Raw genomic sequence first — 14,659 nt, forward strand, 5'->3', positions numbered from 1 at the left:
CCATTACTGCTGCCTTAGTTTACACGACTCATTATGTCCCAGTTACATCCTAGCCCATCACATGCACTATAATTTAAAAATCATATAATTGCCTCTATGTTTAAATATTCCGTGATTCAGAAGTTTCACTAAGCCAGACTGCCCTTCCTCCTACTCACTCCCATCCCAGCTCATTCTTCCAAATTAGAGGTTTGACTACATGTTACAAACACATACCTGCACACGGTAAACTCCTGTGGACTAAGAGAATCCAGATTCAAAGCCTGAGAAGCAGCTGGTATAGGAAAGCCACTGGAGAGACCAGTTACACTTGGAGGACAGTAACTCTACACCAAGGTGAGCTGAAGCTCAGAGGACGCCTTGCTCAGTGGGACCTGAGAAACTGGGTACACAGTTCTGAGAAGAAGAGGCTGGGGGACTGAAGGAATTTCAAGAGTACAAGAAGAAGGTATTACCACCACAGCAACTACCTGAGCCTCCATGTCAAGCCTGGACGGTTTCCTCTGTGTGCCACCCTCTGCGAAAAACGTGTACGCATATTGATGCATTTACATAAACCATCAGCATATGATAGAATGATTATATTTCTAAATCCCCGAAGATAGGTATTTAAAAAGAAAAATGATCCCCAAATCATTGAATTAAAATCATTTAAACTTTTTTAAGAGGAATAAGATGAACACTTCATTAAATATCCTCACACTAGTCCAGCTGAGCATCAGGCAAAGGGCAGAGACAGGCTGCCTCTAGGCAGCAGTGATGGGACACAGGCCCCACTGACTCTCGGGAAGAGCCCCCACTCAGAACAGGTGATGAACTGCACAGAGCAGTCACTCCCCTGAGGCTGAGGGAGCATCTACGCTGCAGCAGGCACCGTTCCAGGCACTGGAGATAAACCCTCAGAGTCACTGCCCTCAGGGAGCTTACGTTCTAACCCGAGGAAACAGAAAAGAAACAAACGTCAGGCAGTGGTTAGCACTGTGGAGCAAACTAAAGGCAGCCAGAGACTGCTAGGAAAGATGGTTATTTTATGTATAGACTGCCATGAAGGCCTCTCTAAGAAGGTGATATACAAAGAGGGACCGAACAGAAGCGGAGGAGGGAGGCATGCTAAATATCTGGCAGAGAAAACCACAAATGCAAAGCCCCGAAGCAGCAGCATGCTTGGTGTGTGCAAGAAACAGGAAGGAGGGAAATGCAGCTGGAACAAGGTGAGCGAGGAGCAGAGTGATACAAGGCCAGAGGAGGGGCTGTATCACGTAAAGTCCTACAGTCTCAGTAGGGAATTTAAATTTGATTCTGAATGAGACTGGAAGCCAATGGAAGATTTTGAACAGAGAAGGGCCATGATCTGACTTCTGTTTTGAAGTTTGCTCTGGCTGGTGTACAGAGCACAGGGGCAAGCATGTAAGCAGGGAACCCATTAGGAGGCAAAGGTAATAGTGGTTTGGACTATGAGGCAAAGGAGGAAGCAGTGAGCAGTGGCTGGACTCTAGATATACTCCAAAAGAGAGACAACATCCATTGAGCCAATATTTGGAGTCCTCAGAATATCTGCGGCAGACTGTAAAAATAGCCCTCAATTCTTTCCCTCCTTGAATTCATGCCAGTGTAGCATAATTTCAGAGCCCCTCCCACAAAGAAGTGGAGTCTTTCTTCACCCTTGGAATTTCAGCTAGCCTTGTAACTTGCTTTGGCCAACGGGATAACAGCAAGCACACTGCAAGCAGATTTGAAAAGTACTTAAGCATTTGCGCTTGCCATCTCTTTCTGTTCTAGAGAACCCCACGACCCACCACGTAGAGAAGCCCAGGCTAACCTGCTGGGGGATGGGACTCACACAGCCCAGACACTCCTGCAGCCACAGCCAAATGACAGTCAGACCATCAAATGCCAGCTGACTGCAGGTGCAAGAGCGAGTCCACCGGAGACCAGGACCACCACACAGCTGCAACCAGTGTGAATTGCCAAACCACAGAATGGTGAGCTAAATAAACGGCTGTTGTTTTAAACCCCCAAGTTTTGGAATGGTTTGTTAAGCAGCAAAAGCTGATTCAATATCTTTTCATCCCCTAAATCGAATGCAAACCACTAAGCTCTCTTGGTTTCTCTAATGGCATTACACAAATACAAAATTTCAATTCTAAAGCAAACTGATACAGAATGGGCATGATATTGATGAGCTGATGAGCTGATTAGAACAGGAGAGAGCCCAAGTCACAAATTACTGTGGCTCGTTAAAGTGTGGTACGACAGGCAGGGAGCTGAGTTCTTTGTGCAATGAAATCACCATGATAAGAATCTCAGAAAAGAGTGAGAATAAAAGATTTCACACCAACAGAATTTATCTTTTCAATGTCCCACACCCCATTTCTGAAAATTACTCAGCACTTTACCCTCCTGCTGAACATCAAAAATAATGCTTTTACAAGGTTATCTAGACAGATGAGCAATTAAAGCTCTTTCTTCACAGAAAAGAACCCAATGATACTGAAGCGATCACAAGTTGGACTTCTCTTCCTTGGCTGATACAGACAGTTGGGTAGATGGATGACAGGTGGATGAAGGGACAGAAGGACAAACATATATACAGCAAACAATACTTTGATTATTAATCTGATTACTAATTTGGTTATTAATTACTTGAAGTATGAGCATTTATGCCACATGGAAAGAGTCCTACATATATTTCCTCATGTTACAACTGATTATGCAAAGGTTAACCTAATGATCACCAATGTTCAACGGATCATTTTATTCCCAGTAGTGCTTACCTTCTATTAGTCTGGAAAACAGACACAGGACTACCTTTCTATTTTTCAATTAACTTTTTTTCACATCAAGGTAGAAAGTGAAACCCTCCATTCCTATGCCCCAAAGACAACCACTGTTTACAGTTTCTTTGTACATCCCTCTAGACCATTTCTCTTTTAAAGTTATATGTCTGACACTGCAATTTTTAAAACTAAAACATTTATAATTCTTTCCAGCTACCCCTATGAATTAAGCAGAATCCTCCCCACATACATGTTCTCAGAGCTTTCCAAATTCTATAAAAATCTAACATTAGGATTTATTACATGCCAACTGGTTTGATTTACGAAATAGCTCATCTATTATCAACAAAGAGAACTCAACAGCAGTGAATGACCCCACTCTCCCTCAAAAAAAAAAAAACGAAAGAAAACCTAAGCATTTAATGGGTGGGGGAAAAATTACCTTTTCTGGAACTGAAACAGAAACTGTTTGGATGGTTAAATGAAAGCACTGGCCAGAGTTTATGGGCCTAGTTTATATTTGACATGTGGAAATGAGTCTTTGGGAAGAAAGAAAATTCCTGGAGACAGATCCTGATTACCTCTGTTTCTGAAGATATGCTCCCGTACAAAAGGCCCCCAGGGTCACACACTGTCTATCCAGAATATACACTGCGTCTCCTCCAAGTACAAAGGACAAGGACAGAGAGAGAGATGGAGTCTTATCAAATTATGCACAGTAAAATGAAGAGCCCAGAAAATAGGCTTCTAGTAAAAGAAAATCTTCCCAAATACTGCACAAAGATTTTCAAAACTATGAACCACTAAGCGTGTTTCTCATGTTACTTAAAAATTTAGCAAACCACATCAAATCCTTGCACCTCTTAATTATACTCACTAATGAAGGGACGGAAAAATGGATAACCTAAAATTCACTTCTTCCTGAGTATTAAAAAAAAGTACCGATTGGAGGGGTGGAAGATGGGAGTGGGACGGGGGAAGGCTTCCTGCAACAGCAAACAGAAACTTTTCCTTTTTAATTATGTTTGCTTAAGGCTAGAATTAAAATAAGCTTTTTAAATTTCCTGCAACACACATCAAACAAAAGTAAAGACAGACTGGGTGAAGAGAAGAGTCCATCTAAGAGGAAAGAGAGACTACAGAGGACCAGAGGAGTACCTTTTACAGCACTTCTCTTTCATTAATCATGATGAGCTGGAACCAGCGCCTCTGAGCTGACATAAATCCCTACAAGGCCAGAGGGGCCAGAGCGGGAGAAAGGACTAGAACATCACACTCTCTCCCACAGCTCCCTCTCCCACTCATGTAGGTCCACATATGCACACAGAGGACACTAGACAAAGGTAATGCTTTTCACGTCCTGGCTTCCAGCCTGGTGAAAAGTTTCTCTTATTTTCAAGGAGAGCAGCAAAGCTCCAGGTTAGTGCCAGCAGCAACTCTTGTGAACCAGCAGATCTGTCTCTTCTAAACCCGAGATGTGACAGGAAACTGAGTTGGTTTAACTGTCAAGACTGCACTAAAATTCACTTAATGTTTGCACGCTATTTCCTCTCTCCAAAGCTGATCAAATAAATACTACCCAATACAGACTCAAATTCTGATATGTGAACAATCACCATATTCATTCATTCAGTCATTCATTCATTCAGTAAGTACTCACTGGAATGGACGTCTACACGCCAGCCATTGCCAGCTCTCGGTCACAGCTAAAGAGACTGAGGATAAAGGAAAGAAAACTTCGGCCCAGAGCCGTTCATGCCGCTTGGCAACCTTTGATAATGATGGCCTTTCAGATACTTTGCCCTGTCCAAGGCAGCACCTTGTTGGCTCACCAGAGCAGTGATAATCATAAACCTTTGTCTTTAAAGCTACATTCAGTTTATTACACAATGACATGACACAAATTCTCTTCATTTAAAAAAAATTCCTTAAAAGAACATTGAAGATACAAATCAGAAAAGAAAAAAGAATGAGTAAGAAGTGATAATTTAAGTCAGCCCTGCTTTACATACGTGAAGAATTCCCTTCCCACCTGAAAGGATGGTTTCACTCAACAGGTACTCCCCAAGCAGAGAAGAGGCGAGGGGGGCACCTAGACAATGGGAATACAACCAGGAATGGACTTGGTCCCTGACCATAAGGATGCAAATATTATGACAACCGTCAATTACCAAGCGCCCACCATGTGTCAGTACTGAGCTAGGCATTCAGACATTGCCTCTCAAGCCAATACTGCAAGGCAGACAATATTATCACCCTTATACAGATGGGCAAACTGAGGCTCTGAGAAGGTCTTTTGTCTAAGGTCACCCGGCCTGCAAGGAAAACTGGATGGAATTCTAAGACTGGCTGGCTGACTCACAAACCTATCATCTTCCCATAACTCTACCCTGCTGGACGTGCGACATCTGTGTGGCATAATCGTCAGTCTCCCTAGTGTCTCACACCACCTCTGGATTTCTGACCTGGCCGTAGCTCTATATGGCCCTAAGTAAACCCACCTGCAAAACAGCTAAGGGAAGGATAAATACAGAGAGAAGAAAAAATAAATTGTTTTTTAAAAAAATTTTGAACAGATGGGAGAGGAAAAAAAGATGAACCATAGGGGAATGCTTCAATAAAGCAGAAGTCAAACAGTATAAACACCTAAAGCGCTCGGCCTTGACTGAAGCTTTCATTGGTCAGTCTTTGAGTCTGTATTTAAAATCTTTAGGATAAAAAGTAAGAACTCGAGATAGAACAGAAACATCAGCATCCACCAGCTCAAGGAGATAAGCTGGGAGAGAGAGTTCTGATTGACATACCAATTCAACCACGCTTACTGCACTCTGCACAGCCAGTGATTTCTTGGCACCTTGGCTCCCTCCCCTCATCATACACCTACTTCAAATACACAGACATGCTGCGTTTGTGAGTATTTTCACTCACGGTCACTTATTTTATTTGATTTCATTATGAAAGGAAAAAATCCACTAGGGTTGAATACATTTTCTTGTCGCGATAGAAACTGAAGACATGGCAATAACGACACTCATTATCTTGAGGTAAGTATGAGAAATGAGTAGTTTGGACATTGTAATAACCATAACTTCGCATGAGGGACAAAAAGGAAAAATAAAACCTTTCTAGGTCGGAACAAAGACTACCGGTTTCACTATTAATCAAAATGACATGTGCACAACAAATCCATAATTTCACTTTGTAAAAATAGCTTTAGGTAAAAACTCACAAAGAAAAAATTTCTAACATATGAAATTCATATTCTAAGCCACCTGGTTGAAAGATACTTTCATAAAATTCCTGGCAACCTCTTTGGATTTTTTTTTTTAAGATTTTTCAATGCTCCCATTTAATGAAAGATTGTTAGGTTGACAGCTATTTCCTCTCTGTCCAGGTAGCATCTACCAATCTCTTAACTATGTTTATCAACCACCACCAGTCCCTCCCGATGTTTCACAGTGACAGCATTCAGTGTCACCACACACATCCGACTCCCCAGTCTCCCCCAGTGCAGCACACACACCAGCTGGGGGAGCCAGGCGAACACAATGCCTTAACAGCTGTCACAAAGCAATGCAGCTCAGACTTGGTTGGACTAGTTCTTGGGTTCAGTAAGTACTGACTTTGACAGCTTCCAAATGTTACTCTTGCAAAAATTCTTTTTAAGTGCTTTTTAAAGTTCATTAGCAAATGTACTACAGAGAATATATTGTTTTACTTAAACAATTTAGTCTGTGGACAGACTTAACGGATTTTCAAACACAAACACCCACTTCCATAAACACAGTACACAAAAAATAGATCATCTTTACAGGATCCGCTTGAAACCCAAGTCTTAAAATACAGACAATAAGTAGTATTTATAGATAAGTAATAATAACAGCAGCAACAATGACAAAGACAGCTAACATTTACATAACACCACGATCTAGGCCCTGCCCTAAGCGTTAGCTACATATTAACTCATTTAATCCTCAAAATCGCCCTGTGGAAAGCTTCTTGATCTCTCATCTTCTCCAAATGAGTCAAGCAAAACTTCACAGCTACCTCACTGAGAAAAAGGAAAATAACTGCTCAATTATCCTTGCATGTATGGAGAGAAATGAGAACCAATTATTACCTATCATACACTAATGTGAAGAAATTATTCTCTTCTGAAATACAGAATTATAAACAGCCTTGCTCAAAGGAAAAAGGAAGGGCATGTCTTTGTAGCCAAGAAATGCAGGTGTAGTGTCCTACCTACGTTAACAAACAAAAGAAAATTAATATTCCATTAAGTAAAACTGTAAAGAATGACAATTTCGCCAAGATTATGTTAATATTAAATATAGATTTGTACTCACAGGAATGCACATTATTTGACTAACAATGAAATGATTCTAAAATGATTCTGAAGTTCATTAACCATTGAGGTACAAGAATGGTCATTTAAGAACTGACTGTCAAAAACTCCAAACTCTATAGTCCTTTTATTTATTATGCTGGACTCTTCCTACAAGTCAGAGTCTGAGATAATCATAGATGATACTCTTCTCCTTCTGTAAACCATCACAAATCCAGTTCTGCTTCAAGCACTGGTACTGAAAAGCACTCACTCCACTCAATTTTCACCACCCACAGAATGCAACACAGATAACGCTCAGTAATTTAAATCATAATAGCTCGAGAAATTTTAAAATTAGCAAGTGACAAGGAGGTGGATTCAATTTTTAACTTCATTCAATTTGTCAAATTTAAAATACTTTCAATTATTTATTTTTCTAATCTTCACAGTAACCATAACATCGCCAATGTTAATTGCTTTGCCTAACTGTGGTTTTACTGTTGCTTGCATTCCCATTTAATCAACTTCAGTTGGTACTCACAGTAATTCTAGCTCTAATCTTCTAAACCTTTATTCTCTTAATGAATTAAATCTATTGTATTACGTCCCCCACTATTCCAAGCAGCAGTTCATGAACAGTGAATTAAAACATATGAAAACTTAAGACCACGCACTTTATCATCACAGCGCCATCTATAGAGCATACAGCTAGACCAACAGACAGATTTCACTTAGTTTTAAAAGGACTTGATGTTTTTTACATTTTGCACATTTCATGTATAGTCTGAAAGTAAACTGGTAATTTTTTTTTTAAAGCAAGCAATGATTAAGTGATTTGTCTTCAAAGAAACCTCAGTATCATAAAATAACAAGAACGATGTTACCCTGAAAAGAAAGAAGAACTTTTTAAAAAACTCCAACTCCAACAATAAGACTATCTCAAGGTAATCTCCCAGTAATCTTCAAAGAAAGCTCAGTATCATGAAATGACAAGTACCATGTTACCAGGACAAGAGAACTTTTTTAAATTCCAACTCTAATCATAAGACTATCTCAAAGTAATTTTAAAGCTATTAATCATCACAGAGAAAAAAAGTTTAAGCATAACACAAAAATATATATAAACATGAGGGAAAATATCATTCCTCATGACTATGTAGGGGCGATGGGTGATTTATACAGTATATTATGGAGATGTACAAATGCCTAGGGATCAAGGTCAGACTTGAACCCCGCCTGAATGACTTGGCCCCAACAACCTAAACAGCCCCATCAGGCTCTGACCTCCAACGACAACAGCCTTTTGAGCAGAAGAACCTCGTCCACCTTTTTGTTTTGCTCATCACTGTGTTTCCAGGGCAGCGCCTGGTGCATCATACTGCTCAGTACAAATCTGACGAATGAATGGACTGAATTACACAGCCCACAGAACAATTACAAAAATGAGAATTTAAGGCCCTTGGAGGAGACTATTCAGGTAGGTCATATGCAGACTCCTTTCATAGCTGTTTGCTTTCTACATACAAATGCTGAAAAACATTTGCACACAATTTATTTCATTCAAGCCTCACCATAATTCAGGAGTGCGAGTACAAGGTCTACCACTCCAAGGCCCAAGCGTGTCTAAAGCATACACCATTTCTAGAACATCCCACCAAACCAGAAAGCCTAAATCAAGTCCACCATTAATTGAAATTCCTTCTACAATGTTAAGATAGAAATCTAAATACAACAAAATATGGCTCTGTGCAAAAATCTTTAAGGAATAACTAAATCTAGGTAGTAAAGTGCAAAGCTTTCTCAGCAGCCCAAGCTTATGTCGAAGTTTCTCAGACCTGAAACCTTACAGACGGATCTCCCCTAGATCCAGCCACATCGCAGGTAAGTTTTAGAACTTCATCTTAACTGTTTTTGATTAAAACGACTTTAGGCTTTCTTAAAGGGAAATGAACATTATCTCCAGATGACAGGCTACCATTAGAAACACCAGTCAGTCATATCACTTGCAGACGGAGTTGAAGAAGCAAATGTAGATGGATGCACAGAAGACAGGGAAGACTAGAGTACCTTCCTTTTACTTTTGAAAAGTCCCTTGTATCAATCTGCTTTCAAGTCCCTTTGACTTTTGCTCACAAATTAGGGAAAAACACCAGCCCTTTTGATGGATTGCTATCTTTCTGAAAAATTAACTTCATGAAACAAAGGTTGAAGTAGCCTTCTGACCCTCAAAAGAAACTTCATTTTTGCTACAAATGTCCCTGATTTCAAAATACTCATTCATTCAAAAAGAAAAGTGTTCTACGTCCACAATGTGCAAGGCATGCAAAAGCTGTGGTGTCCAAACTGATAATGGAAGAGAGCTGCGTAGGGCCTGAACTCCCTGGATCCTCACTGTGCTTCCTTATAAGGCATGGCAGAGGAGCATCCCTTCCGTCTCCACACATTGTCTCCTGGGGGCACTTCAGTCAAAGGCTAATTCCCAAGCCTATATCTTCCTTCTTAGAAAACAGTGCTTTTCCTGAAATGGTGCCAAGTCCCAATTTTCTCCATGTTCTTTTTAATGTTTTAACATTTTACTTTAACAGTGTTCCAGGCACGAGCAACCACGAATTAATTAAATTAAAACGTAACATCACCGTAAGATGAAAGTCTTCCATGGTGCCTACACAACTGGATGAACTCTTGCCAGACCTTGTCCCTCACAACACTGTGTATGTAATCTGAAACAGGTCCACAGGAGTGACTGAGAGAAAGACCAATGACAGAAAGATACGGAAAGGAATATTTATTAAGCAACCGACCACACGTTAAGCAGCTCACCCACAGAATCTCACTCCTCACCACCACCTTGCGAAGCACAAGTCCCACTTTACAAAAGCGGGAACTGAAGCTCCAAAGAGGATAAATAACCGACCTCAGCTCACAAAGCTAACACTGTCACCCAGACTTGAATAAGCTTTCCTACAATAAGAGAGTTCCCGAGTTGGAAAGACGAATGGGAAAGGACACCACTGCCAGAACACCACCACTTTACCAAACCCTAACTCCCCCAGGGCGGCCGTGCCTTTACTATGACAGCATCTGAGTCCCACAGGAGTCCAGAGCTGCATCTTGCCCCGCCCTACCGTCGTGAGGTGCCTGCTCCCCCTCCTGCCTGCTGCTGGAGGCACCGCCTGGCCCCAAAGAGGAGCTGAGTCCGAGGCGTGCCGCTCGGCCAGGCCTCTCCCCATCACCACCCAGAGCGCTGCTGCCAGCCTGGTGGCTCCCCCTCTTCTCTTTCTCATCACTTCAGTCTCCTCACAGTTTTCAGAGTTCCTACAAGAGGCAGTAAGATTTAGTAAATCATCCCAGCACACCACGAGCAAGATGGCCATTAGCTCCAGCGCTCCCCTGTATTCATCTACTGCTAACGCGCATGACAGGGAAGACGCTGGCTTCAGAACCAGCTGCGCCTGGGGTCCCAACCCCGGCTCTCTCTGCTGGAGTGGGAGAGTAACTTGGCCGTCAGTTAACAGCAAACATCCTTTGCCCTTGGTGTTATTAAGAAGCTTCAACATGACACCATGTAGTCCATCGCCTGGCACACAGCAAAACCAACAGACGCCGCTTCTCTTCTCCTTCATTAGTTGCTAAATTATTTCTTCACGAGCAAAGATAACCTAAGATTCTCCTCCTGACTTCTTCCAGGTCCATAGCTATTCCAGAAAAAAAGCTTTTTGATAGGCATGCTCAGTTTTACCACTGGTAGTCCTATTCCCCTAGCTTAATTTTTCAAATGATACTGATCAAAAACTTCCAAACCACCACACTGGAGTCATGTAGTAACTTCTACCGTCAAATGCCTCTTAAAACTCTGTTTGGTATCAAAAAGAACTAAAAATCAGGAGAGACATGCAGAAGAAACCTCTTGCCATGAGCTCTCCCTTCTACAGAAAGGGAATGTATGACAAATTTTCTCGCCCTGCTATGAGTGACGGAACTGACGCCCACAACCCAAGGCAGCGGTTCCTAGCCTGTGCGGACACCACTTTGAGAACCTGATGAAGGCTCTAAATGCCCCGCCCAGAAAAATGGCAATCTCACAGAGACACAAAACACTGCCTGGAATCTCAAGAGGGTCAAGGGCCCTCTGAAACCCACCCATCGACAGTAAGATAAGACACCTCAACCAAGAACCATCTAGATACTCCTCAAACCGGCAAAATTCTCAATTCAGATTTTGCTTCTTTAAGGAGCAATACATTAAAAAGCCTGGACAAAAACTCAAGAAGGTAAAGAAAGTTTTCTCATTCAACTCTTCACACCTCTCTCTGCCTTGATACAAAATGCTACAAAAACTAACACGGCTCAAAACCTGAAGAGAAGGTTCTCTCTTGGAAGCAAAATCTGAAAATAAAGATGTGCTCAGCGCCAATGCATGCGTTGGGAGCATGGGCAAGGCAAAAGGAGGTACAAAAATTAAGCATTAGGATATCTAGACATTTTGTTTTTCAGTCACCCTTTTTAACTTTCTCTGTGTATGTTCTTTTTTTTTTTTTTTTTTACGGTGGCCTTCCGGAAAAAACCGGAAGACCTACTAGACAAATTCTAAAAGAGCTGTAACACTCTCTGTGTATGTTCTTAATGTGCATTATATATTTGTATAATTGCACATGTATACAATGTATACACAGATATGTATGTTACTTTTACAGACTGGAGTAAATTACAAAAAATGGAGATCCTGTCCTAGTAGACGACTTCCAAAATAAGTTTATCTAACCATAATTTTACCTGGTAACTCTCCACAAATGAAATATCCCTTGAAAATAATTAACTTAGCCACTTGAAGCTCTTATACCTGAAATGAGAAGTCAGTTTGCAACTGACGTTAACTAAACAGTAGGGCTGAGATTGTTCTCTAGGAACTAGTTCTCCTTTTTGCTCTAAAAGTTTAATTCTCAAAGCTCCACATACTCCATATTTTTCTTCCTTAAATGGAAATAATCCATGTAATGTATTAAAGGAATAAAAATCAACTGAAAAACACTGGTAAGCATTTTCCATTATACAGTTTTTTTCCTATAATTAAGAGTTAATATTCTTCAACTCCTAAATATACTCAGCACTGAGCTAAATGCTTTACCTGCTCTGTGGCACTTACTCTGACTCTGGGAGGTGGGTTCTAATACTCGTCCAATTTTGGAGACAAAAACCCAAAATGCTTAGCAGTCACACAGATGTGAGTGAATCCAGAATTCAAACACAAGTGTGTGTGACCCCAGGGCCTCCACTCTTACTGCAGGGAGGCCACCTACCTCCCTTAAGTAACATATGTCATATACATGAGGTATATACTGTTGTATATTAGGTAATAATATAATAACCATAATAATATTGTTCAATTAATACATTTGTTATTGCTTAATTTTACTGTAACATAAAAATAAGATCCCATATTTGTTCTCATAAAATCTTCAAGCATAAAGGGTAGAAAAGTATTTTTAAGTAGTAAAAGAGGATGTCATTATTTGCATACAAAACAAAGAACTACCTTAGTTAGCACATTTGAAATATCTAGAAACTTTACTGTTCTTTTTCAAGCACTGCAAAATCTAATTCAGAGAAAACATTATTATAAAAGTTTTAAAGACAAGAGAAAATTTGACCATAAAAACCCTGCTCTGAAAGCCCATTAAAATATTCAGATATGCTCTCCTCTCTTCAACTATAAAAAGAAAGAAATCTGACGATCGGAAGAGCCCATGATTCAGTCCCCAAACAGCAGAAAAAAGGGATTTCACTGACTTAACATCTTAACTTCTGCAAAGCGAAAGTGATGAATCCCCCAAGTAAAAGGAATCCCTCTTAGTATGTCACACACAAAACCCACTCCATCCTCCCTCCGCAGGACAGGGCTCCTGCTAACCGGAAACGCGCAGAGTTCCCAGAACACAAAGCTACTCTCAAGATGTTAAGTGAACACTCAGCAATTTGATCCTTTAAAAATAAAATCGTCATTAAACAAGCTTATAATTTTGTGTAAATTAAAGTTAAAATTTGCATAGTCTGGATTTGGGGGGAAAAAATTTTTAATATTTAGAAAGAAAAAATAAGCGCCTATACTACTATTACTAATAACCTAGAGGTTAACTAACAATGTGCATTAATTTACTAACAAATATCTATTGAAAGCCTACTAAGTACAAGACACTGATGGAGGCCCTAAAGATAAGAGAACAAGGTCTCTACACTGAAGACTACATTCTAAAGGAGGAGGAGAAACAGATAACATACAGGTAAACAAAGATAGAACTGTTTCAGATTATAAATACAACGCAAGAAACGAGTGACAGTGAACTTCAAAGAAGGCTATTTTTAAAAGTCATGAGGGATGGTCCCTAAGAAGGGCCCATTTGAGCTGAAACTTGAAGAATAATACGAAGTCAGAGGAAGAAAGTTCTAGGTAGGAAAGGACCTCACCTTATGAGAAGATTCACCTGGCACTTTGACATTTGTACGCCCTGGTTGGGTGACATCCTGCTGAGACCCACACTATGATGACTTCTGTTTATAGCTGACAGTGTTCACCGTGAAGTGTCCAACACATATGTGCACACACACGGCTAACATGCTACTCAGAAAATAATAATAGCAATAACCATTCCCAGTCTCTCACTCCAAGCCAAACACTCTTAACCATGGGGAAAGAACAGGAATGGCAGGGCTAAATCTCTGAGAATCCGATGAAAGCAATGAACTCAAAAAACAAAACCAAACCCACATATACAGAAACATAACATAATTTTAGGAGGTTCTGAGAAGCCTGCAGTCCACCCACGATGCACACACCCTATCCCCAATCAGAAATCCGTGAACCTTGGTGAAGAACTAAGCAGGAATTATCACACTCAGACGGGATGGGATACGAATACACATGGCTACCCTACTTTAAATGATTAAAAAAATCAGGAACGCAGACTCTCAACATCTTTTGGCCCACATAAGACTCTGTATGGAAATTTTCTCTCTGCTATAGAGACAAACTATTAGGCTATATAAAGGAAAAATATTCCCGCCTAAAAGTGAATGAAATACCTCTTCACTACAACTGAGTATAATCTTTCACACATGAAAATGCTGTAACTTGACACTTGGTTTTGTGCAAGATCTTATAATTTCCTTCCATAAAGAAAAATACTGCCACATTGTTTCAAAGGCTGTGAAGCTGAATGTTCACAACTATTAACTTAGGGGTGTTCTTCCAGTTCAAAAGCAAAGCTTATGATTAATTTTTAAAACCACAAAAACAATAAATAAATACAAATAAAACTACACACACACACTCAGATTACAATTTAGTTGTCTAAAGAACATACATCATGAATCTAAGCTACAAACTAGATCGATGGTTCTTAACTTTTTTTGATTCAGACACCCCTTAGAGAATCTGAAAAACGCTATGAAAATTCTCCCATTTAAAAAATGAACATACACATACAAAATGTACACTTAATTTCAGGCTGCTCAATGCATCTCAAGTTCAATCAAGGACTTAAGAATGTCTCTATCTTCT

General features: G+C 40.3%; 1 protein-coding gene and 1 non-coding gene across 4 annotated transcripts in view; both read right to left on the minus strand.

Annotated features, from left to right (window-relative positions):
• The window catches only part of PPP2R5E (protein phosphatase 2 regulatory subunit B'epsilon), a 146,245-nt gene that overhangs the window by 123,111 nt on the left and 8,475 nt on the right, over positions 1-14,659 (minus strand). The window lies entirely within an intron of this gene.
• Positions 11,650-11,711, minus strand: LOC124231195 (U7 small nuclear RNA). Its single transcript, XR_006886420.1, has one exon. It is a non-coding gene; the product is annotated as a U7 small nuclear RNA (small nuclear RNA).

The sequence above is a fragment of the Equus quagga genome, chromosome 20, assembly GCF_021613505.1.
Source record: "Equus quagga isolate Etosha38 chromosome 20, UCLA_HA_Equagga_1.0, whole genome shotgun sequence".
Lineage (NCBI taxonomy): Eukaryota > Metazoa > Chordata > Mammalia > Perissodactyla > Equidae > Equus > Equus quagga.